Here is an 18,945-nt window from a genome sequence, read left to right as displayed (position 1 = left end):
TTCACTGCTTTCCACGCCCTCATTGGCGCTGTAGGCAGAGCATCAGTCTTATAATCTGTCTCACACAAGGCACAGATTTTGTACAGCTCTTGCCAGCAGCCATCCAGTAACACATAGGCTCATAGCTGTACAGAATGTTCCTTTCAACCGCAAAATGTTGGCTATGTCCACGACGGTGCTTTCCCCTCAATCAAAGCTTTTGTTATCATTTGCTTTCAAGCTTGCTGCTTCTTTACTCCAAGCCCATGGGGAAAGGCCTATCTGTTCTCACCGTTTAGATGGCAAGCTTTGTTGTGTTAAATAAGCCACGTATGCTAGCCATTTTTCTGCGTAATCAAAAAAGTCTCAACCATTTGTACTTTTGTGCCCTTAGTGCCCAAGAAAGGAAAAATCTCCCATATGCAAGGTCACTTGGCAATTGTGTCATTGTTATTTTCTTTGTGCAGTAAAGTGTGCATTCCGCTCTTTGTATGAGTGAGTCACACAATGGCATCCATCAGCAGCTCCCTTCGATAGCTCAGTTGGTAGAGTGGAGGATTGTAGGTGAAAAAACATAGGCATTCTTAGGTCGCTGGTTCAATTCCGGCTCGAAGGACATTTTTCGGGCACCGTCATCTTACCATTCATACGTTCCTTATTACGCTAAGAATGCTTACTTTTCCCAGTGAGCTTTCTTGTGACCTTTGTCCTTGACTTCAACCTCACTCCTGCTGTCTATTCAAATGTCTTCGTGAAAGAGGTGCCTGACTTGAATATGGTTTTAGGTCTTATGGGGTAACGCAGATGATACACATGGAGTGTGTGTACACCTTTCCGAGCAATGAAAAGAGAGCGCAAATCAGGCATAGGGATTTCACCTGTTAGCAGGTTTTTGCCACTAACCAGATTAGCCAAGCAAATGTAAAGCACCCATTGTGTGTAGCAGACCAAAGAAGCCATGGTGTTGCAAATCAACAGTCGCGTCAACTTGTAAAGAGTATCCCAAAGAAATGGCTGAAAGTGATAGTCATAGGAAAGTCATAGGGGATGGTTTGTGTGTACTTTGCTTTTCATTGCCTCGTTGGCGCAGTTGGCAGCGCGTCAGTCTCATAATCTGAAGGTCGTGAGTTCGACCCTCACACGAGGCACTGATTTTGCACAGCTCTTCCCAGCAGTCACCCAGCAACACCTAGGCTCATGGCTGTCGTTCACCTCAACTGCAAAATGTTGTCCAGCCCCAATGGCAGCACATTGTCATCATGTGCTCTCATTACCCGAAAAAACCTTAGTGATGCATGGAACCAGTCAAGTCAGAATATCCCAAAGTAACACCTTAGGTTGCTTGTTCAATTCCGGCTGGATGGAGTCCTTTCAGACAATGCTGTCTTACCAATCATACCTTGTAAATAACCCAAACGGGCAGACCACAAAAGAAGCTTTTCTGTTGGAAATCAGCATCTGAAACCACTTGCAAAGAGGATCCCAAAGAAACTGTTTAAAGTGCGATTTCATAGGAAACGGACTGTGTCTGTGCGTGTTCACTGCTTTGCACGCCCTCATTGGCGCTGTAGGCAGAGCATCAGTCTTATAATCTGTCTCACACAAGGCACAGATTTTGTACAGCTCTTGCCAGCAGCCATCCAGTAACACATAGGCTCATAGCTGTACAGAATGTTCCTCTCAACCGCAAAATGTTGGCTATGTCCACGACGGTGCTTTCCCCTCAATCAAAGCTTTTGTTATCATTTGCTTTCAAGCTTGCTGCTTCTTTACTCCAAGCCCATGGGGAAAGGCCTATCTTTTCTCACCGTTTAGATGGCAAGCTTTGTTGTGTTAAATAAGCCACGTATGCTAGCCATTTTTCTGCGTAATCAAAAAAGTCTCAACCATTTGTACTTTTGTGTCCTTAGTGCCCAAGAAAGGAAAAATCTCCCATATGCAAGGTCACTTGGCAATTGTGTCATTGTTATTTTCTTTGTGCAGTAAAGTGTGCATTCCGCTCTTTGTATGAGTGAGTCACACAATGGCATCCATCAGCAGCTCCCTTCGATAGCTCAGTTGGTAGAGCGGAGGACTGTAGGTGAAAAAACATAGGCATCCTTAGGTCGCTGGTTCAATTCCGGCTCGAACGACATTTTTCGGGCACCGTCATCTTACCATTCATACGTTCCTTATTACGCTAAGAATGCTTACTTTTCCCAGTGAGCTTTCTTGTGACCTTTGTCCTTGACTTCAACCTCACTCCTGCTGTCTATTCAAATTTCTTTGTGAAAGAGGTGCCTGACTTGAATATGGCTTTAGGTCTTATGGGGTAACGCAGATGATACACATGGAGTGTGTGTACACCTTTCCGAGCAATGAAAAGAGAGCGCAAATCAGGCATAGGGATTTCACCTGTTAGCAGGTTTTTGCCACTAACCAGATTAGCCAAGCAAATGTAAAGCACCCATTGTGTGTAGCAGACCAAAGAAGCCATAGTGTTGCAAATCAACAGTCGCGTCAACTTGTAAAGAGTATCCCAGAGAAATGGCTGAAAGTGATAGTCGTAGGAAAGTCATAGGGGATGGTTTGTGTGTACTTTGATTTTCATGGCCTCGTTGGCGCAGTTGGCAGCGCGTCAGTCTCATAATCTGAAGGTCGTGAGTTCGACCCTCACACGAGGCACTGATTTTGCACAGCTCTTCCCAGCAGTCACCCAGCAACACCTAGGCTCATGGCTGTCGTTCACCTCAACTGCAAAATGTTGTCCAGCCCCAATGGCAGCACATTGTCATCATGTGCTCTCATTACCCCGAAAAAACCTTAGTGATGCATGGAACCAGTCAAGTCAGAATATCCCAAAGTAACACCTTAGGTTGCTTGTTCAATTCCGGCTGGATGGAGTCCTTTCAGACATTGCTGTCTTACCAATCATACCTTGTAAATAACCCAAACGGGCAGACCACAAAAGAAGCTTTTCTGTTGGAAATCAGCATCTGAAACCACTTGCAAAGAGGATCCCAAAGAAACTGTTTAAAGTGCGATTTCATAGGAAACGGACTGTGTCTGTGCGTGTTCACTGCTTTCCACGCCCTCATTGGCGCTGTAGGCAGAGCATCAGTCTTATAATCTGTCTCACACAAGGCACAGATTTTGTACAGCTCTTGCCAGCAGCCATCCAGTAACACATAGGCTCATAGCTGTACAGAATGTTCCTCTCAACCGCAAAATGTTGGCTATGTCCACGACGGTGCTTTCCCCTCAATCAAAGCTTTTGTTATCATTTGCTTTCAAGCTTGCTGCTTCTTTACTCCAAGCCCATGGGGAAAGGCCTATCTGTTCTCACCGTTTAGATGGCAAGCTTTGTTGTGTTAAATAAGCCACGTATGCTAGCCATTTTTCTGCGTAATCAAAAAAGTCTCAACCATTTGTACTTTTGTGCCCTTAGTGCCCAAGAAAGGAAAAATCTCCCATATGCAAGGTCACTTGGCAATTGTGTCATTGTTATTTTCTTTGTGCAGTAAAGTGTGCATTCCGCTCTTTGTATGAGTGAGTCACACAATGGCATCCATCAGCAGCTCCCTTCGATAGCTCAGTTGGTAGAGTGGAGGATTGTAGGTGAAAAAACATAGGCATTCTTAGGTCGCTGGTTCAATTCCGGCTCGAAGGACATTTTTCGGGCACCGTCATCTTACCATTCATACGTTCCTTATTACGCTAAGAATGCTTACTTTTCCCAGTGAGCTTTCTTGTGACCTTTGTCCTTGACTTCAACCTCACTCCTGCTGTCTATTCAAATGTCTTCGTGAAAGAGGTGCCTGACTTGAATATGGTTTTAGGTCTTATGGGGTAACGCAGATGATACACATGGAGTGTGTGTACACCTTTCCGAGCAATGAAAAGAGAGCGCAAATCAGGCATAGGGATTTCACCTGTTAGTAGGTTTTTGCCACTAACCAGATTAGCCAAGCAAATGTAAAGCACCCATTGTGTGTAGCAGACCAAAGAAGCCATGGTGTTGCAAATCAACAGTCGCGTCAACTTGTAAAGAGTAACCCAAAGAAATGGCTGAAAGTGATAGTCATAGGAAAGTCATAGGGGATGGTTTGTGTATACTTTGCTTTTCATGGCCTCGTTGGCGCAGTTGGCAGCGCGTCAGTCTCATAATCTGAAGGTTGTGAGTTCGACCCTCACACGAGGCACTGATTTTGCACAGCTCTTCCCAGCAGTCACCCAGCAACACCTAGGCTCATGGCTGTCGTTCACCTCAACTGCAAAATGTTGTCCAGCCCCAATGGCAGCACATTGTCATCATGTGCTCTCATTACCCGAAAAAACCTTAGTGATGCATGGAACCAGTCAAGTCAGAATATCCCAAAGTAACACCTTAGGTTGCTTGTTCAATTCCGGCTGGATGGAGTCCTTTCAGACAATGCTGTCTTACCAATCATACCTTGTAAATAACCCAAACGGGCAGACCACAAAAGAAGCTTTTCTGTTGGAAATCAGCATCTGAAACCACTTGCAAAGAGGATCCCAAAGAAACTGTTTAAAGTGCGATTTCATAGGAAACGGACTGTGTCTGTGCGTGTTCACTGCTTTGCACGCCCTCATTGGCGCTGTAGGCAGAGCATCAGTCTTATAATCTGTCTCACACAAGGCACAGATTTTGTACAGCTCTTGCCAGCAGCCATCCAGTAACACATAGGCTCATAGCTGTACAGAATGTTCCTCTCAACCGCAAAATGTTGGCTATGTCCACGACGGTGCTTTCCCCTCAATCAAAGCTTTTGTTATCATTTGCTTTCAAGCTTGCTGCTTCTTTACTCCAAGCCCATGGGGAAAGGCCTATCTTTTCTCACCGTTTAGATGGCAAGCTTTGTTGTGTTAAATAAGCCACGTATGCTACCCATTTTTCTGCGTAATCAAAAAAGTCTCAACCATTTGTACTTTTGTGCCCTTAGTGCCCAAGAAAGGAAAAATCTCCCATATGCAAGGTCAGTTGGCAATTGTGTCATTGTTATTTTCTTTGTGCAGTAAAGTGTGCATTCCGCTCTTTGTATGAGTGAGTCACACAATGGCATCCATCAGCAGCTCCCTTCGATAGCTCAGTTGGTAGAGCGGAGGACTGTAGGTGAAAAAACATAGGCATCCTTAGGTCGCTGGTTCAATTCCGGCTCGAAGGACATTTTTCGGGCACCGTCATCTTACCATTCATACGTTCCTTATTACGCTAAGAATGCTTACTTTTCCCAGTGAGCTTTCTTGTGACCTTTGTCCTTGACTTCAACCTCACTCCTGCTGTCTATTCAAATGTCTTTGTGAAAGAGGTGCCTGACTTGAATATGGTTTTAGGTCTTATGGGGTAACGCAGATGATACACATGGAGTGTGTGTACACCTTTCCGAGCAATGAAAAGAGAGCGCAAATCAGGCATAGGGATTTCACCTGTTAGCAGGTTTTTGCCACTAACCAGATTAGCCAAGCAAATGTAAAGCACCCATTGTGTGTAGCAGACCAAAGAAGCCATAGTGTTGCAAATCAACAGTCGCGTCAACTTGTAAAGAGTATCCCAAAGAAATGGCTGAAAGTGATAGTCGTAGGAATGTCATAGGGGATGGTTTGTGTGTACTTTGCTTTTCATGGCCTCGTTGGCGCAGTTGGCAGCGCGTCAGTCTCATAATCTGAAGGTCGTGAGTTCGACCCTCACACGAGGCACTGATTTTGCACAGCTCTTCCCAGCAGTCACCCAGCAACACCTAGGCTCATGGCTGTCGTTCACCTCAACTGCAAAATGTTGTCCAGCCCCAATGGCAGCACATTGTCATCATGAGCTCTCATTACCCAAAAAAACCTTAGTGATGCATGGAACCAGTCAAGTCAGAATATCCCAAAGTAACACCTTAGGTTGCTTGTTCAATTCCGGCTGGATGGAGTCCTTTCAGACAATGCTGTCTTACCAATCATACCTTGTAAATAACCCAAACGGGCAGACCACAAAATAAGCTTTTCTGTTGGAAATCAGCATCTGAAACCACTTGCAAAAAGGATCCCAAAGAAACTGTTTAAAGTGCGATTTCATAGGAAACGGACTGTGTCTGTGCGTGTTCACTGCTTTGCACGCCCTCATTGGCGCTGTAGGCAGAGCATCAGTCTTATAATCTGTCTCACACAAGGCACAGATTTTGTACAGCTCTTGCCAGCAGCCATCCAGTAACACATAGGCTCATAGCTGTACAGAATGTTCCTCTCAACCGCAAAATGTTGGCTATGTCCACGACGGTGCTTTCCCCTCAATCAAAGCTTTTGTTATCATTTGCTTTCAAGCTTGCTGCTTCTTTACTCCAAGCCCATGGGGAAAGGCCTATCTTTTCTCACCGTTTAGATGGCAAGCTTTGTTGTGTTAAATAAGCCAGGTATGCTAGCCATTTTTCTGCGTAATCAAAAAAGTCTCAACCATTTGTACCTTTGTGCCCTTAGTGCCCAAGAAAAGAAAAATCTCCCATATGCAAGTTCACTTGGCAATTGTGTCATTGTTATTTTCTTTGTGCAGTAAAGTGTGCATTCCGCTCTTTGTATGAGTGAGTCACACAATGGCATCCATCAGCAGCTCCCTTCGATAGCTCAGTTGGTAGAGTGGAGGATTGTAGGTGAAAAAACGTAGGCATTCTTAGGTCGTTGGTTCAATATCCGGCTTGAAGGACATTTTTCGGGCACCGTCATCTTACCATTCATACGTTCCTTATTACGCTAAGAATGCTTACTTTTCCCAGTGAGCTTTCTTGTGACCTTTGTCCTTGACTTCAACCTCACTCCTGCTGTCTATTCAAATGTCTTCGTGAAAGAGGTGCCTGACTTGAATATGGTTTTAGGTCTTATGGGGTAACGCAGATGATACACATGGAGTGTGTGTACACCTTTCCGAGCAATGAAAAGAGAGCGCAAATCAGGCATAGGGATTTCACCTGTTAGCAGGTTTTTGCCACTAACCAGATTAGCCAAGCAAATGTAAAGCACCCATTGTGTGTAGCAGACCAAAGAAGCCATGGTGTTGCAAATCAACAGTCGCGTCAACTTGTAAAGAGTATCCCAAAGAAATGGCTGAAAGTGATAGTCATAGGAAAGTCATAGGGGATGGTTTGTGTGTACTTTGCTTTTCATGGCCTCGTTGGCGCAGTTGGCAGCGCGTCAGTCTCATAATCTGAAGGTCGTGAGTTCGACCCTCACACGAGGCACTGATTTTGCACAGCTCTACCCAGCAGTCACCCAACAACACCTAGGAACACCTAGGCTCATGGCTGTCGTTCACCTCAACTGCAAAATGTTGTCCAGCCCCAATGGCAGCACATTGTCATCATGTGCTCTCATTACCCCGAAAAAACCTTAGTGATGCATGGAACCAGTCAAGTCAGAATATCCCAAAGTAACACCTTAGGTTGCTTGTTCAATTCCGGCTGGATGGAGTCCTTTTAGACAATGCTGTCTTACCAATCATACCTTGTAAATAACCCAAACGGGCAGACCACAAAAGAAGCTTTTCTGTTGGAAATCAGCATCTGAAACCACTTGCAAAGAGGATCCCAAAGAAACTGTTTAAAGTCCGATTTCATAGGAAACGGACTGTGTCTGTGCGTGTTCACTGCTTTCCACGCCCTCATTGGCGCTGTAGGCAGAGCATCAGTCTTATAATCTGTCTCACACAAGGCACAGATTTTGTACAGCTCTTGCCAGCAGCCATCCAGTGACACATAGGCTCATAGCTGTACAGAATGTTCCTCTCAACCGCAAAATGTTGGCTATGTCCACGACAGTGCTTTCCTCTCAATCAAAGCTTTTGTTATTATTTGCTTTCAAACTTGCTGTTTCTTTACTCCAAGCCCATGGGGAAAGGCCTATCTGTTCTCACCGTTTAGATGGCAAGCTTTGTTGTGTTAAATAAGCCACGTATGCTAGCCATTTTTCTGCGTAATCAAAAAAGTCTCAACCATTTGTACTTTTGTGCCCTTAGTGCCCAAGAAAGGAAAAATCTCCCATATGCAAGGTCACTTGGCAATTGTGTCATTGTTATTTTCTTTGTGCAGTAAAGTGTGCATTCCGCTCTTTGTATGAGTGAGTCACACAATGGCATACTGTAGCTCCCTTCGATAGCTCAGTTGGTAGAGCGGAGGACTGTAGGTGAAAAAACATAGGCATCCTTAGGTCGCTGGTTCAATTCCGGCTCGAAGGACATTTTTCAGGCACCGTCATCTTACCATTCATACGTTCCTTATTACGCTAAGAATGCTTACTTTTCCCAGTGAGCTTTCTTGTGACCTTTGTCCTTGACTTCAACCTCACTCCTGCTGTCTATTCAAATGTCTTCGTGAAAGAGGTGCCTGACTTGAATATGGTTTTAGGTCTTATGGGGTAACGCAGATGATACACATGGAGTGTGTGTACACCTTTCCGAGCAATGAAAAGAGAGCGCAAATCAGGCATAGGGATTTCACCTGTTAGCAGGTTTTTGTCACTAACCAGATTAGCCAAGCAAATGTAAAGCACCCATTGTGTGTAGCAGACCAAAGAAGCCATGGTGTTGCAAATCAACAGTCGCGTCAACTTGTAAAGAGTATCCCAAAGAAATGGCTGAAAGTGATAGTCATAGGAAAGTCATAGGGGATGGTTTGTGTGTACTTTGCTTTTCATGGCCTCGTTGGCGCAGTTGGCAGCGCGTCAGTCTCATAATCTGAAGGTCGTGAGTTCGACCCTCACACGAGGCACTGATTTTGCACAGCTCTTCCCAGCAGTCACCCAGCAACACCTAGGCTCATGGCTGTCGTTCACCTCAACTGCAAAATGTTGTCCAGCCCCAATGGCAGCACATTGTCATCATGTGCTCTCATTACCCCGAAAAAACCTTAGTGATGCATGGAACCAGTCAAGTCAGAATATCCCAAAGTAACACCTTAGGTTGCTTGTTCAATTCCGGCTGGATGGAGTCCTTTCAGACATTGCTGTCTTACCAATCATACCTTGTAAATAACCCAAACGGGCAGACCACAAAAGAAGCTTTTCTGTTGGAAATCAGCATCTGAAACCACTTGCAAAGAGGATCCCAAAGAAACTGTTTAAAGTCCGATTTCATAGGAAACGGACTGTGTCTGTGCGTGTTCACTGCTTTCCACGCCCTCATTGGCGCTGTAGGCAGAGCATCAGTCTTATAATCTGTCTCACACAAGGCACAGATTTTGTACAGCTCTTGCCAGCAGCCATCCAGTAACACATAGGCTCATAGCTGTACAGAATGTTCCTCTCAACCGCAAAATGTTGGCTATGTCCACGACGGTGCTTTCCCCTCAATCAAAGCTTTTGTTATCATTTGCTTTCAAGCTTGCTGCTTCTTTACTCCAAGCCCATGGGGAAAGGCCTATCTGTTCTCACCGTTTAGATGGCAAGCTTTGTTGTGTTAAATAAGCCACGTATGCTAGCCATTTTTCTGCGTAATCAAAAAAGTCTCAACCATTTGTACTTTTGTGCCCTTAGTGCCCAAGAAAGGAAAAATCTCCCATATGCAAGGTCACTTGGCAATTGTGTCATTGTTATTTTCTTTGTGCAGTAAAGTGTGCATTCCGCTCTTTGTATGAGTGAATCACACAATGGCATCCATCAGCAGCTCCCTTCGATAGCTCAGTTGGTAGAGTGGAGGATTGTAGGTGAAAAAACATAGGCATTCTTAGGTCGCTGGTTCAATTCCGGCTTGAAGGACATTTTTCGGGCACCGTCATCTTACCATTCATACGTTCCTTATTACGCTAAGAATGCTTACTTTTCCCAGTGAGCTTTCTTGTGACCTTTGTCCTTGAATTCAACCTCACTCCTGCTGTCTATTCAAATGTCTTTGTGAAAGAGGTGCCTGACTTGAATATGGTTTTAGGTCTTATGGGGTAACGCAGATGATACACATGGAGTGTGTGTACACCTTTCCGAGCAATGAAAAGAGAGCGCAAATCAGGCATAGGGATTTCACCTGTTAGCAGGTTTTTGCCACTAACCAGATTAGCCAAGCAAATGTAAAGCACCCATTGTGTGTAGCAGACCAAAGAAGCCATAGTGTTGCAAATCAACAGTCGCGTCAACTTGTAAAGAGTATCCCAAAGAAATGGCTGAAAGTGATAGTCGTAGGAATGTCATAGGGGATGGTTTGTGTGTACTTTGCTTTTCATGGCCTCGTTGGCGCAGTTGGCAGCGCGTCAGTCTCATAATCTGAAGGTCGTGAGTTCGACCCTCACACGAGGCACTGATTTTGCACAGCTCTTCCCAGCAGTCACCCAGCAACACCTAGGCTCATGGCTGTCGTTCACCTCAACTGCAAAATGTTGTCCAGCCCCAATGGCAGCACATTGTCATCATGTGCTCTCATTACCCGAAAAAACCTTAGCGATGCATGGAACCAGTCAAGTCAGAATATCCCAAAGTAACACCTTAGGTTGCTTGTTCAATTCCGGCTGGATGGAGTCCTTTCAGACAATGCTGTCTTACCAATCATACCTTGTAAATAACCCAAACGGGCAGACCACAAAAGAAGCTTTTCTGTTGGAAATCAGCATCTGAAACCACTTGCAAAGAGGATCCCAAAGAAACTGTTTCAAGTGCGATTTCATAGGAAACGGACTGTGTCTGTGCGTGTTCACTGCTTTGCACGCCCTCATTGGCGCTGTAGGCAGAGCATCAGTCTTATAATCTGTCTCACACAAGGCACAGATTTTGTACAGCTCTTGCCAGCAGCCATCCAGTGACACATAGGCTCATAGCTGTACAGAATGTTCCTCTCAACCGCAAAATGTTGGCTATGTCCACGACAGTGCTTTCCTCTCAATCAAAGTTTTTGTTATCATTTGCTTTCAAACTTGCTGTTTCTTTACTCCAAGCCCATGGGGAAAGGCCTATCTGTTCTCACCGTTTAGATGGCAAGCTTTGTTGTGTTAAATAAGCCACGTATGCTAGCCATTTTTCTGCGTAATCAAAAAAGTCTCAACCATTTGTACTTTTGTGCCCTTAGTGCCCAAGAAAGGAAAAATCTCCCATATGCAAGGTCACTTGGCAATTGTGTCATTGTTATTTTCTTTGTGCAGTAAAGTGTGCATTCCGCTCTTTGTATTAGTGAGTCACACAATGGCATCCATCAGCAGCTCCCTTCGATAGCTCAGATGGTAGAGTGGAGGATTGTAGGTGAAAAAACATAGGCATTCTTAGGTCGCTGGTTCAATTCCGGTTCGAAGGACATTTTTCGGGCACCGTCATCTTACCATTCATACGTTCCTTATTACGCTAAGAATGCTTACTTTTCCCAGTGAGCTTTCTTGTGACCTTTGTCCTTGACTTCAACCTCACTCCTGCTGTCTATTCAAATGTCTTCGTGAAAGAGGTGCCTGACTTGAATATGGTTTTAGGTCTTATGGGGTAACGCAGATGATACACATGGAGTGTGTGTACACCTTTCCGAGCAATGAAAAGAGAGCGCAAATCAGGCATAGGGATTTCACCTGTTAGCAGGTTTTTGCCACTAACCAGATTAGCCAAGCAAATGTAAAGCACCCATTGTGTGTAGCAGACCAAAGAAGCCTTAGTGTTGCAAATCAACAGTCCCGTCAACTTGTAAAGAGTATCCCAAAGAAATGGCTGAAAGTGATAGTCATAGGAAAGTCATAGGGGATTGTTTGTGTGTACTTTGCTTTTCATGGCCTCGTTGGCGCAGTTGGAAGCGCGTCAGTCTCATAATCTGACGGTCGTGAGTTCGACCCTCACACGAGGCACTGATTTTGCACAGCTCTTCCCAGCAGTCACCCAGCAACACCTAGGCTCATGGCTGTTGTTCACCTCAACTGCAAAATGTTGTCCAGCCCCAATGGCAGCACATTGTCATCATGTGCTCTCATTACCCGAAAAAACCTTAGTGATGCATGGAACCAGTCAAGTCAGAATATCCCAAAGTAACACCTTAGGTTGCTTGTTCAATTCCGGCTGGATGGAGTCCTTTCAGACAATGCTGTCTTACCAATCATACCTTGTAAATAACCCAAACGGGCAGACCACAAAAGAAGCTTTTCTGTTGGAAATCAGCATCTGAAACCACTTGCAAAGAAGATCCCAAAGAAACTGTTTAAAGTGCGATTTCATAGGAAACGGACTGTGTCTGTGCGTGTTCACTGCTTTGCACGCCCTCATTGGCGCTGTAGGCAGAGCATCAGTCTTATAATCTGTCTCACACAAGGCAGAGATTTTGTACAGCTCTTGCCAGCAGCCATCCAGTAACACATAGGCTCATAGCTGTACAGAATGTTCCTCTCAACCGCAAAATGTTGGCTATGTCCACGACAGTGCTTTCCTCTCAATCAAAGCTTTTGTTATCATTTGGTTTCAAACTTGCTGCTTCTTTACTCCAAGCCCATGGGGAAAGGCCTATCTGTTCTCACCGTTTAGATGGCAAGCTTTGTTGTGTTAAATAAGCCACGTATGCTAGCCATTTTTCTGTGTAATCAAAAAAGTCTCAACCATTTGTACTTTTGTGCCCTTAGTGCCCAAGAAAGAAAAAATCTCCCATATGCAAGGTCAGTTGGCAATTGTGTCATTGTTATTTTCTTTGTGCAGTAAAGTGTGCATTCCGCTCTTTGTATGAGTGAGTCACACAATGGCATCCATCAGCAGCTCCCTTCGATAGCTCAGTTGGTAGAGCGGAGGACTGTAGGTGAAAAAACATAGGCATCCTTAGGTCGCTGGTTCAATTCCGGCTCGAAGGACATTTTTCGGGCACCGTCATCTTACCATTCATACGTTCCTTATTACGCTAAGAATGCTTACTTTTCCCAGTGAGCTTTCTTGTGACCTTTGTCCTTGACTTCAACCTCACTCCTGCTGTCTATTCAAATGTCTTCGTGAAAGAGGTGCCTGACTTGAATATGGTTTTAGGTCTTATGGGGTAACGCAGATGATACACATGGAGTGTGTGTACACCTTTCCGAGCAATGAAAAGAGAGCGCAAATCAGGCATAGGGATTTCACCTGTTAGCAGGTTTTTGCCACTAACCAGATTAGCCAAGCAAATGTAAAGCACCCATTGTGTGTAGCAGACCAAAGAAGCCATAGTGTTGCAAATCAACAGTCGCGTCAACTTGTAAAGAGTATCCCAAAGAAATGGCTGAAAGTGATAGTCATAGGAAAGTCATAGGGGATGGTTTGTGTGTACTTTGCTTTTCATGGCCTCGTTGGCGCAGTTGGCAGCGCGTCAGTCTCATAATCTGAAGGTCGTGAGTTCGACCCTCACACGAGGCACTGATTTTGCACAGCTCTTCCCAGCAGTCACCCAGCAACACCTAGGCTCATGGCTGTCGTTCACCTCAACTGCAAAATGTTGTCCAGCCCCAATGGCAGCACATTGTCATCATGAGCTCTCATTACCCGAAAAAACCTTAGTGATGCATGGAACCAGTCAAGTCAGAATATCCCAAAGTAACACCTTAGGTTGCTTGTTCAATTCCGGCTGGATGGAGTCCTTTCAGACAATGCTGTCTTACCAATCATACCTTGTAAATAACCCAAACGGGCAGACCACAAAAGAAGCTTTTCTGCTGGAAATCAGCATCTGAAACCACTTGCAAAGAGGATCCCAAAGAAACTGTTTAAAGTGCGATTTCATAGGAAACGGACTGTGTCTGTGCGTGTTCACTGCTTTGCACGCCCTCATTGGCGCTGTAGGCAGAGCATCAGTCTTATAATCTGTCTCACACAAGGCACAGATTTTGTACAGCTCTTGCCAGCAGCCATCCAGTAACACATAGGCTCATAGCTGTACAGAATGTTCCTCTCAACCGCAAAATGTTGGCTATGTCCACGACGGTGCTTTCCCCTCAATCAAAGCTTTTGTTATCATTTGCTTTCAAGCTTGCTGCTTCTTTACTCCAAGCCCATGGGGAAAGGCCTATCTTTTCTCACCGTTTAGATGGCAAGCTTTGTTGTGTTAAATAAGCCACGTATGCTAGCCATTTTTCTGCGTAATCAAAAAAGTCTCAACCATTTGTACTTTTGTGCCCTTAGTGCCCAAGAAAGGAAAAATCTCCCATATGCAAGGTCACTTGGCAATTGTGTCATTGTTATTTTCTTTGTGCAGTAAAGTGTGCATTCCGCTCTTTGTATGAGTGAGTCACACAATGGCATCCTGTAGCTCCCTTCGATAGCTCAGTTGGTAGAGCGGAGGACTGTAGGTGAAAAAACATAGGCATCCTTAGGTCGCTGGTTCAATTCCGGCTCGAAGGACATTTTTCGGGCACCGTCATCTTACCATTCATACGTTCCTTATTACGCTAAGAATGCTTACTTTTCCCAGTGAGCTTTCTTGTGACCTTTGTCCTTGACTTCAACCTCACTCCTGCTGTCTATTCAAATGTCTTTGTGAAAGAGGTGCCTGACTTGAATATGGTTTTAGGTCTTATGGGGTAACGCAGATGATACACATGGAGTGTGTGTACACCTTTCCGAGCAATGAAAAGAGAGCGCAAATCAGGCATAGGGATTTCACCTGTTAGCAGGTTTTTGCCACTAACCAGATTAGCCAAGCAAATGTAAAGCACCCATTGTGTGTAGCAGACCAAAGAAGCCTTAGTGTTTCAAATCAACAGTCGCGTCAACTTGTAAACAGTATCCCAAAGAAATGGCTGAAAGTGATAGTCATAGGAAAGTCATAGGGGATGGTTTGTGTGTACTTTGCTTTTCATGGCCTCGTTGGCGCAGTTGGCAGCGCGTCAGTCTCATAATCTGAAGGTCGTGAGTTCGAGCCTCACACGAGGCACTGATTTTGCACAGCTCTTCCCAGCAGTCACCCAGCAACACCTAGGCTCATGGCTGTCTTTCACCTCAACTGCAAAATGTTGTCCAGCCCCAATGGCAGCACATTGTCATCATGTGCTCTCATTACCCGAGAAACCTTAGTGATGCATGGAACCAGTCAAGTCAGAATATCCCAAAGTACCACCTTAGGTTGCTTGTTCAATTCCGGCTGGATGGAGTCCTCTCAGACAATGCTGTCTTACCAATCATACCTTGTAAATAACCCAAACGGGCAGACCACAAAAGAAGCTTTTCTGTTGGAAATCAGCATCTGAAACCACTTGCAAAGAGGATCCCAAAGAAACTGTTTAAAGTGCGATTTCATAGGAAACGGACTGTGTCTGTGCGTGTTCACTGCTTTGCACGCCCTCATTGGCGCTGTAGGCAGAGCATCAGTCTTATAATCTGTCTCACACAAGGCACAGATTTTGTACAGCTCTTGCCAGCAGCCATCCAGTAACACATAGGCTCATAGCTGTACAGAATGTTCCTCTCAACCGCAAAATGTTGGCTATGTCCACGACAGTGCTTTCCTCTCAATCAAAGCTTTTGTTATCATTTGCTTTCAAACTTGCTGCTTCTTTACTCCAAGCCCATGGGGAAAGGCCTATCTGTTCTCACCGTTTAGATGGCAAGCTTTGTTGTGTTAAATAAGCCACGTATGCTAGCCATTTTTCTGTGTAATCAAAAAAGTCTCAACCATTTGTACTTTTGTGCCCTTAGTGCCCAATTATGGAAAAATCTCCCATATGCAAGGTCAGTTGGCAATTGTGTTATTGTTATTTTCTTTGTGCAGTAAAGTGTGCATTCCGCTCTTTGTATGAGTGAGTCACACAATGGCATCCTGTAGCTCCCTTCGATAGCTCAGTTGGTAGAGCGGAGGACTGTAGGTGAAAAAACATAGGCATCCTTAGGTCGCTGGTTCAATTCCGGCTCGAAGGACATTTTTCGGGCACCGTCATCTTACCATTCATACGTCCCTTATTACGCTAAGAATGCTTACTTTTCCCAGTGAGCTTTCTTGTGACCTTTGTCCTTGACTTCAACCTCACTCCTGCTGTCTATTCAAATGTCTTCGTGAAAGAGGTGCCTGACTCAAATATGGTTTTAGGTCTTATGGGGTAACGCAGATGATACACATGGAGTGTGTGTACACCTTTCCGAGCAATGAAAAGAGAGCGCAAATCAGGCATAGGGATTTCACCTGTTAGCAGGTTTTTGCCACTAACCAGATTAGCCAAGCAAATGTAAAGCACCCATTGTGTGTAGCAGACCAAAGAAGCCTTAGTGTTGCAAATCAACAGTCGCGTCAACTTGTAAAGAGTACCCCAAAGAAATGGCTGAAAGTGATAGTCATAGGAAAGTCATAGGGGATGGTTTGTGTGTACTTTGCTTTTCATGGCCTCGTTGGTGCAGTTGGCAGCGCGTCAGTCTCATAATCTGAAGGTCGTGAGTTCGACCCTCACACGAGGCACTGATTTTGCACAGCTCTTCCCAGCAGTCACCCAGCAACACCTAGGCTCATGGCTGTCGTTCACCTCAACTGCAAAATGTTGTCCAGCCCCAATGGCAGCACATTGTCATCATGTGCTCTCATTACCCGAAAAAACCTTAGTGATGCATGGAACCAGTCAAGTCAGAATATCCCAAAGTAACACCTTAGGTTGCTTGTTCAATTCCGGCTGGATGGAGTCCTTTCAGACAATGCTGTCTTACCAATCATACCTTGTAAATAAACCAAACGGGCAGACCACAAAAGAAGCTTTTCTGTTGGAAATCAGCATCTGAAACCACTTGCAAAGAGGATCCCAAAGAAACTGTTTAAAGTGCGATTTCATAGGAAACGGACTGTGTCTGTGCGTGTTCACTGCTTTGCACGCCCTCATTGGCGCTGTAGGCAGAGCATCAGTCTTATAATCTGTCTCACACAAGGCACAGATTTTGTACAGCTCTTGCCAGCAGCCATCCAGTAACACATAGGCTCATAGCTGTACAGAATGTTCCTCTCAACCGCAAAATGTTGGCTATGTCCACGACGGTGCTTTCCCCTCAATCAAAGCTTTTGTTATCATTTGCTTTCAAGCTTGCTGCTTCTTTACTCCAAGCCCATGGGGAAAGGCCTATCTTTTCTCACCGTTTAGATGGCAAGCTTTGTTGTGTTAAATAAGCCACGTATGCTAGCCATTTTTCTGCGTAATCAAAAAAGTCTCAACCATTTGTACTTTTGTGCCCTTAGTGCCCAAGAAAGGAAAAATCTCCCATATGCAAGGTCACTTGGCAATTGTGTCATTGTTATTTTCTTTGTGCAGTAAAGTGTGCATTCCGCTCTTTGTATGAGTGAGTCACACAATGGCATCCATCAGCAGCTCCCTTCGATAGCTCAGTTGGTAGAGCGGAGGACTGTAGGTGAAAAAACATAGGCATCCTTAGGTCGCTGGTTCAATTCCGGCTCGAAGGACATTTTTCGGGCACCGTCATCTTACCATTCATACGTTCCTTATTACGCTAAGAATGCTTACTTTTCCCAGTGAGCTTTCTTGTCACCTTTGTCCTTAACTTCAACCTCACTCCTGCTGTCTATTCAAATGTCTTTGTGAAAGAGGTGCCTGACTTGAATATGGTTTTAGGTCTTATGGGGTAACGCAGATGATACACATGGAGTGTGTGTACACCTTTCCGAGCAATGAAAAGAGAGCGCAAATCAGGCATAGGGATTTCACCTGTTAGCAGGTTTTTGCCACTAACCAGATTAGCCAAGCAAATGTAAAGCACCCATTGTGTGTAGCAGACCAAAGAAGCCTTAGTGTTGCAAATCAACAGTCGCGTCAACTTGTAAAGAGTATCCCAAAGAAATGGCTGAAAGTGATAGTCATAGGAAAGTCATAGGGGAATGTTTGTGTGTACTTTGCTTTGCACGCCCTCATTGGCGCTGTAGGCAGAGCATCAGTCTTATAATCTGTCTCACACAAGGCACAGATTTTGTACAGCTCTTGCCAGCAGCCATCCAGTAACACATAGGCTCATAGCTGTACAGAATGTTCCTCTCAACCGCAAAATGTTGGCTATGTCCACGACGGTGCTTTCCCCTCAATCAAAGCTTTTGTTATCATTTGCTTTCAAGCTTGCTGCTTCTTTACTCCAAGCCCATGGGGAAAGGCCTATCTGTTCTCACCGTTTAGATGGCAAGCTTTGTTGTGTTAAATAAGCCACGTATGCTAGCCATTTTTCTGCGTAATCAAAAAAGTCTCAACCATTTGTACTTTTGTGCCCTTAGTGCCCAAGAAAGGAAAAATCTCCCATATGCAAGGTCAGTTGGCAATTGTGTTATTGTTATTTTCTTTGTGCAGTAAAGTGTGCATTCCGCTCTTTGTATGAGTGAGTCACACAATGGCATCCATCTGCAGCTCCCTTCGATAGCTCAGTTGGTAGAGCGGAGGACTGTAGGTGAAAAAACATAGGCATCCTTAGGTCGCTGGTTCAATTCCGGGTCGAAGGACATTTTTCGGGCACCGTCATCTTACCATTCATACGTTCCTTATTACGCTAAGAATGCTTACTTTTCCCAGTGAGCTTTCTTGTGACCTTTGTCCTTGACTTCAACCTCACTCCTGCTGTCTATTCAAATGTCTTCGTGAAAGAGGTGCCTGACTTGAATATGGTTTTAGGTCTTATGGGGTAACGCAGATGATACACATGGAGTGTGTGTACACCTTTCCGAGCAATGAAAAGAGAGCGCAAATCAGGCATAGGGATTTCACCTGTTAGCAGGTTTTTGCCACTAACCAGATTAGCCAAGCAAATGTAAAGCACCCATTGTGTGTAGCAGACCAAAGAAGCCTTAGTGTTGCAAATCAACAGTCGCGTCAACTTGTAAAGAGTATCCCAAAGAAATGGCTGAAAGTGATAGTCATAGGAAAGTCATAGGGGATGGTTTGTGTGTACTTTGCTTTTCATGGCCTCGTTGGCGCAGTTGGCAGCGCGTCAGTCTCATAATCTGAAGGTCGTGAGTTCGAGCCTCACACGAGGCACTGATTTTGCACAGCTCTTCCCAGCAGTCACCCAGGAACACCTAGGCTCATGGCTGTCGTTCACCTCAACTGCAAAATGTTGTCCAGCCCCAATGGCAGC

The 18,945-nt window shown here is 44.9% G+C and overlaps 23 non-coding genes across 23 annotated transcripts; all 23 read left to right on the top strand.

The window, feature by feature from the left end:
- Positions 1–506: 506 nt before the first annotated feature.
- trnay-gua (transfer RNA tyrosine (anticodon GUA)) lies at positions 507–595 on the top strand. The gene is given in 2 exon segments: positions 507–543; positions 560–595. It is a non-coding gene; the product is annotated as a tRNA-Tyr (tRNA).
- Positions 596–1,054: 459 nt separating this feature from the next.
- Positions 1,055–1,127, top strand: trnam-cau (transfer RNA methionine (anticodon CAU)). Its single transcript has one exon. It is a non-coding gene; the product is annotated as a tRNA-Met (tRNA).
- An 895-nt stretch (positions 1,128–2,022) lies between these two features.
- trnay-gua (transfer RNA tyrosine (anticodon GUA)) lies at positions 2,023–2,111 on the top strand. Its single transcript is given in 2 exon segments — positions 2,023–2,059; positions 2,076–2,111. It is a non-coding gene; the product is annotated as a tRNA-Tyr (tRNA).
- A 459-nt stretch (positions 2,112–2,570) lies between these two features.
- Positions 2,571–2,643, top strand: trnam-cau (transfer RNA methionine (anticodon CAU)). Its single transcript has one exon. It is a non-coding gene; the product is annotated as a tRNA-Met (tRNA).
- Positions 2,644–3,539: 896 nt separating this feature from the next.
- Positions 3,540–3,628, top strand: trnay-gua (transfer RNA tyrosine (anticodon GUA)). Its single transcript is given in 2 exon segments — positions 3,540–3,576; positions 3,593–3,628. It is a non-coding gene; the product is annotated as a tRNA-Tyr (tRNA).
- Positions 3,629–4,087: 459 nt separating this feature from the next.
- trnam-cau (transfer RNA methionine (anticodon CAU)) lies at positions 4,088–4,160 on the top strand. The gene has a single exon. It is a non-coding gene; the product is annotated as a tRNA-Met (tRNA).
- Positions 4,161–5,055: 895 nt separating this feature from the next.
- trnay-gua (transfer RNA tyrosine (anticodon GUA)) lies at positions 5,056–5,144 on the top strand. Its single transcript is given in 2 exon segments — positions 5,056–5,092; positions 5,109–5,144. It is a non-coding gene; the product is annotated as a tRNA-Tyr (tRNA).
- Positions 5,145–5,603: 459 nt separating this feature from the next.
- trnam-cau (transfer RNA methionine (anticodon CAU)) lies at positions 5,604–5,676 on the top strand. Its single transcript has one exon. It is a non-coding gene; the product is annotated as a tRNA-Met (tRNA).
- A 1,444-nt stretch (positions 5,677–7,120) lies between these two features.
- trnam-cau (transfer RNA methionine (anticodon CAU)) lies at positions 7,121–7,193 on the top strand. Its single transcript has one exon. It is a non-coding gene; the product is annotated as a tRNA-Met (tRNA).
- Positions 7,194–8,096: 903 nt separating this feature from the next.
- Positions 8,097–8,185, top strand: trnay-gua (transfer RNA tyrosine (anticodon GUA)). Its single transcript is given in 2 exon segments — positions 8,097–8,133; positions 8,150–8,185. It is a non-coding gene; the product is annotated as a tRNA-Tyr (tRNA).
- Positions 8,186–8,644: 459 nt separating this feature from the next.
- Positions 8,645–8,717, top strand: trnam-cau (transfer RNA methionine (anticodon CAU)). Its single transcript has one exon. It is a non-coding gene; the product is annotated as a tRNA-Met (tRNA).
- An 896-nt stretch (positions 8,718–9,613) lies between these two features.
- trnay-gua (transfer RNA tyrosine (anticodon GUA)) lies at positions 9,614–9,702 on the top strand. Its single transcript is given in 2 exon segments — positions 9,614–9,650; positions 9,667–9,702. It is a non-coding gene; the product is annotated as a tRNA-Tyr (tRNA).
- A 459-nt stretch (positions 9,703–10,161) lies between these two features.
- trnam-cau (transfer RNA methionine (anticodon CAU)) lies at positions 10,162–10,234 on the top strand. The gene has a single exon. It is a non-coding gene; the product is annotated as a tRNA-Met (tRNA).
- Positions 10,235–11,677: 1,443 nt separating this feature from the next.
- On the top strand, positions 11,678–11,750 carry trnam-cau (transfer RNA methionine (anticodon CAU)). The gene has a single exon. It is a non-coding gene; the product is annotated as a tRNA-Met (tRNA).
- Positions 11,751–12,645: 895 nt separating this feature from the next.
- trnay-gua (transfer RNA tyrosine (anticodon GUA)) lies at positions 12,646–12,734 on the top strand. Its single transcript is given in 2 exon segments — positions 12,646–12,682; positions 12,699–12,734. It is a non-coding gene; the product is annotated as a tRNA-Tyr (tRNA).
- Positions 12,735–13,193: 459 nt separating this feature from the next.
- On the top strand, positions 13,194–13,266 carry trnam-cau (transfer RNA methionine (anticodon CAU)). The gene has a single exon. It is a non-coding gene; the product is annotated as a tRNA-Met (tRNA).
- An 892-nt stretch (positions 13,267–14,158) lies between these two features.
- On the top strand, positions 14,159–14,247 carry trnay-gua (transfer RNA tyrosine (anticodon GUA)). Its single transcript is given in 2 exon segments — positions 14,159–14,195; positions 14,212–14,247. It is a non-coding gene; the product is annotated as a tRNA-Tyr (tRNA).
- A 459-nt stretch (positions 14,248–14,706) lies between these two features.
- On the top strand, positions 14,707–14,779 carry trnam-cau (transfer RNA methionine (anticodon CAU)). The gene has a single exon. It is a non-coding gene; the product is annotated as a tRNA-Met (tRNA).
- Positions 14,780–15,670: 891 nt separating this feature from the next.
- On the top strand, positions 15,671–15,759 carry trnay-gua (transfer RNA tyrosine (anticodon GUA)). The gene is given in 2 exon segments: positions 15,671–15,707; positions 15,724–15,759. It is a non-coding gene; the product is annotated as a tRNA-Tyr (tRNA).
- Positions 15,760–16,218: 459 nt separating this feature from the next.
- Positions 16,219–16,291, top strand: trnam-cau (transfer RNA methionine (anticodon CAU)). The gene has a single exon. It is a non-coding gene; the product is annotated as a tRNA-Met (tRNA).
- Positions 16,292–17,186: 895 nt separating this feature from the next.
- On the top strand, positions 17,187–17,275 carry trnay-gua (transfer RNA tyrosine (anticodon GUA)). The gene is given in 2 exon segments: positions 17,187–17,223; positions 17,240–17,275. It is a non-coding gene; the product is annotated as a tRNA-Tyr (tRNA).
- Positions 17,276–18,224: 949 nt separating this feature from the next.
- On the top strand, positions 18,225–18,313 carry trnay-gua (transfer RNA tyrosine (anticodon GUA)). Its single transcript is given in 2 exon segments — positions 18,225–18,261; positions 18,278–18,313. It is a non-coding gene; the product is annotated as a tRNA-Tyr (tRNA).
- A 459-nt stretch (positions 18,314–18,772) lies between these two features.
- Positions 18,773–18,845, top strand: trnam-cau (transfer RNA methionine (anticodon CAU)). Its single transcript has one exon. It is a non-coding gene; the product is annotated as a tRNA-Met (tRNA).
- Positions 18,846–18,945: the final 100 nt, after the last annotated feature.

The sequence above is a fragment of the Oryzias latipes genome, chromosome 14 (genome assembly GCF_053564925.1).
Source record: "Oryzias latipes strain Hd-rR chromosome 14, Olatipes_Hd-rR_3.1".
In the NCBI taxonomy this organism is placed as follows: domain Eukaryota; kingdom Metazoa; phylum Chordata; class Actinopteri; order Beloniformes; family Adrianichthyidae; genus Oryzias; species Oryzias latipes.
The sequence above is the reverse complement of the archived record's forward strand: the minus strand, read 5'-3'. Positions and strand labels throughout refer to the sequence as shown.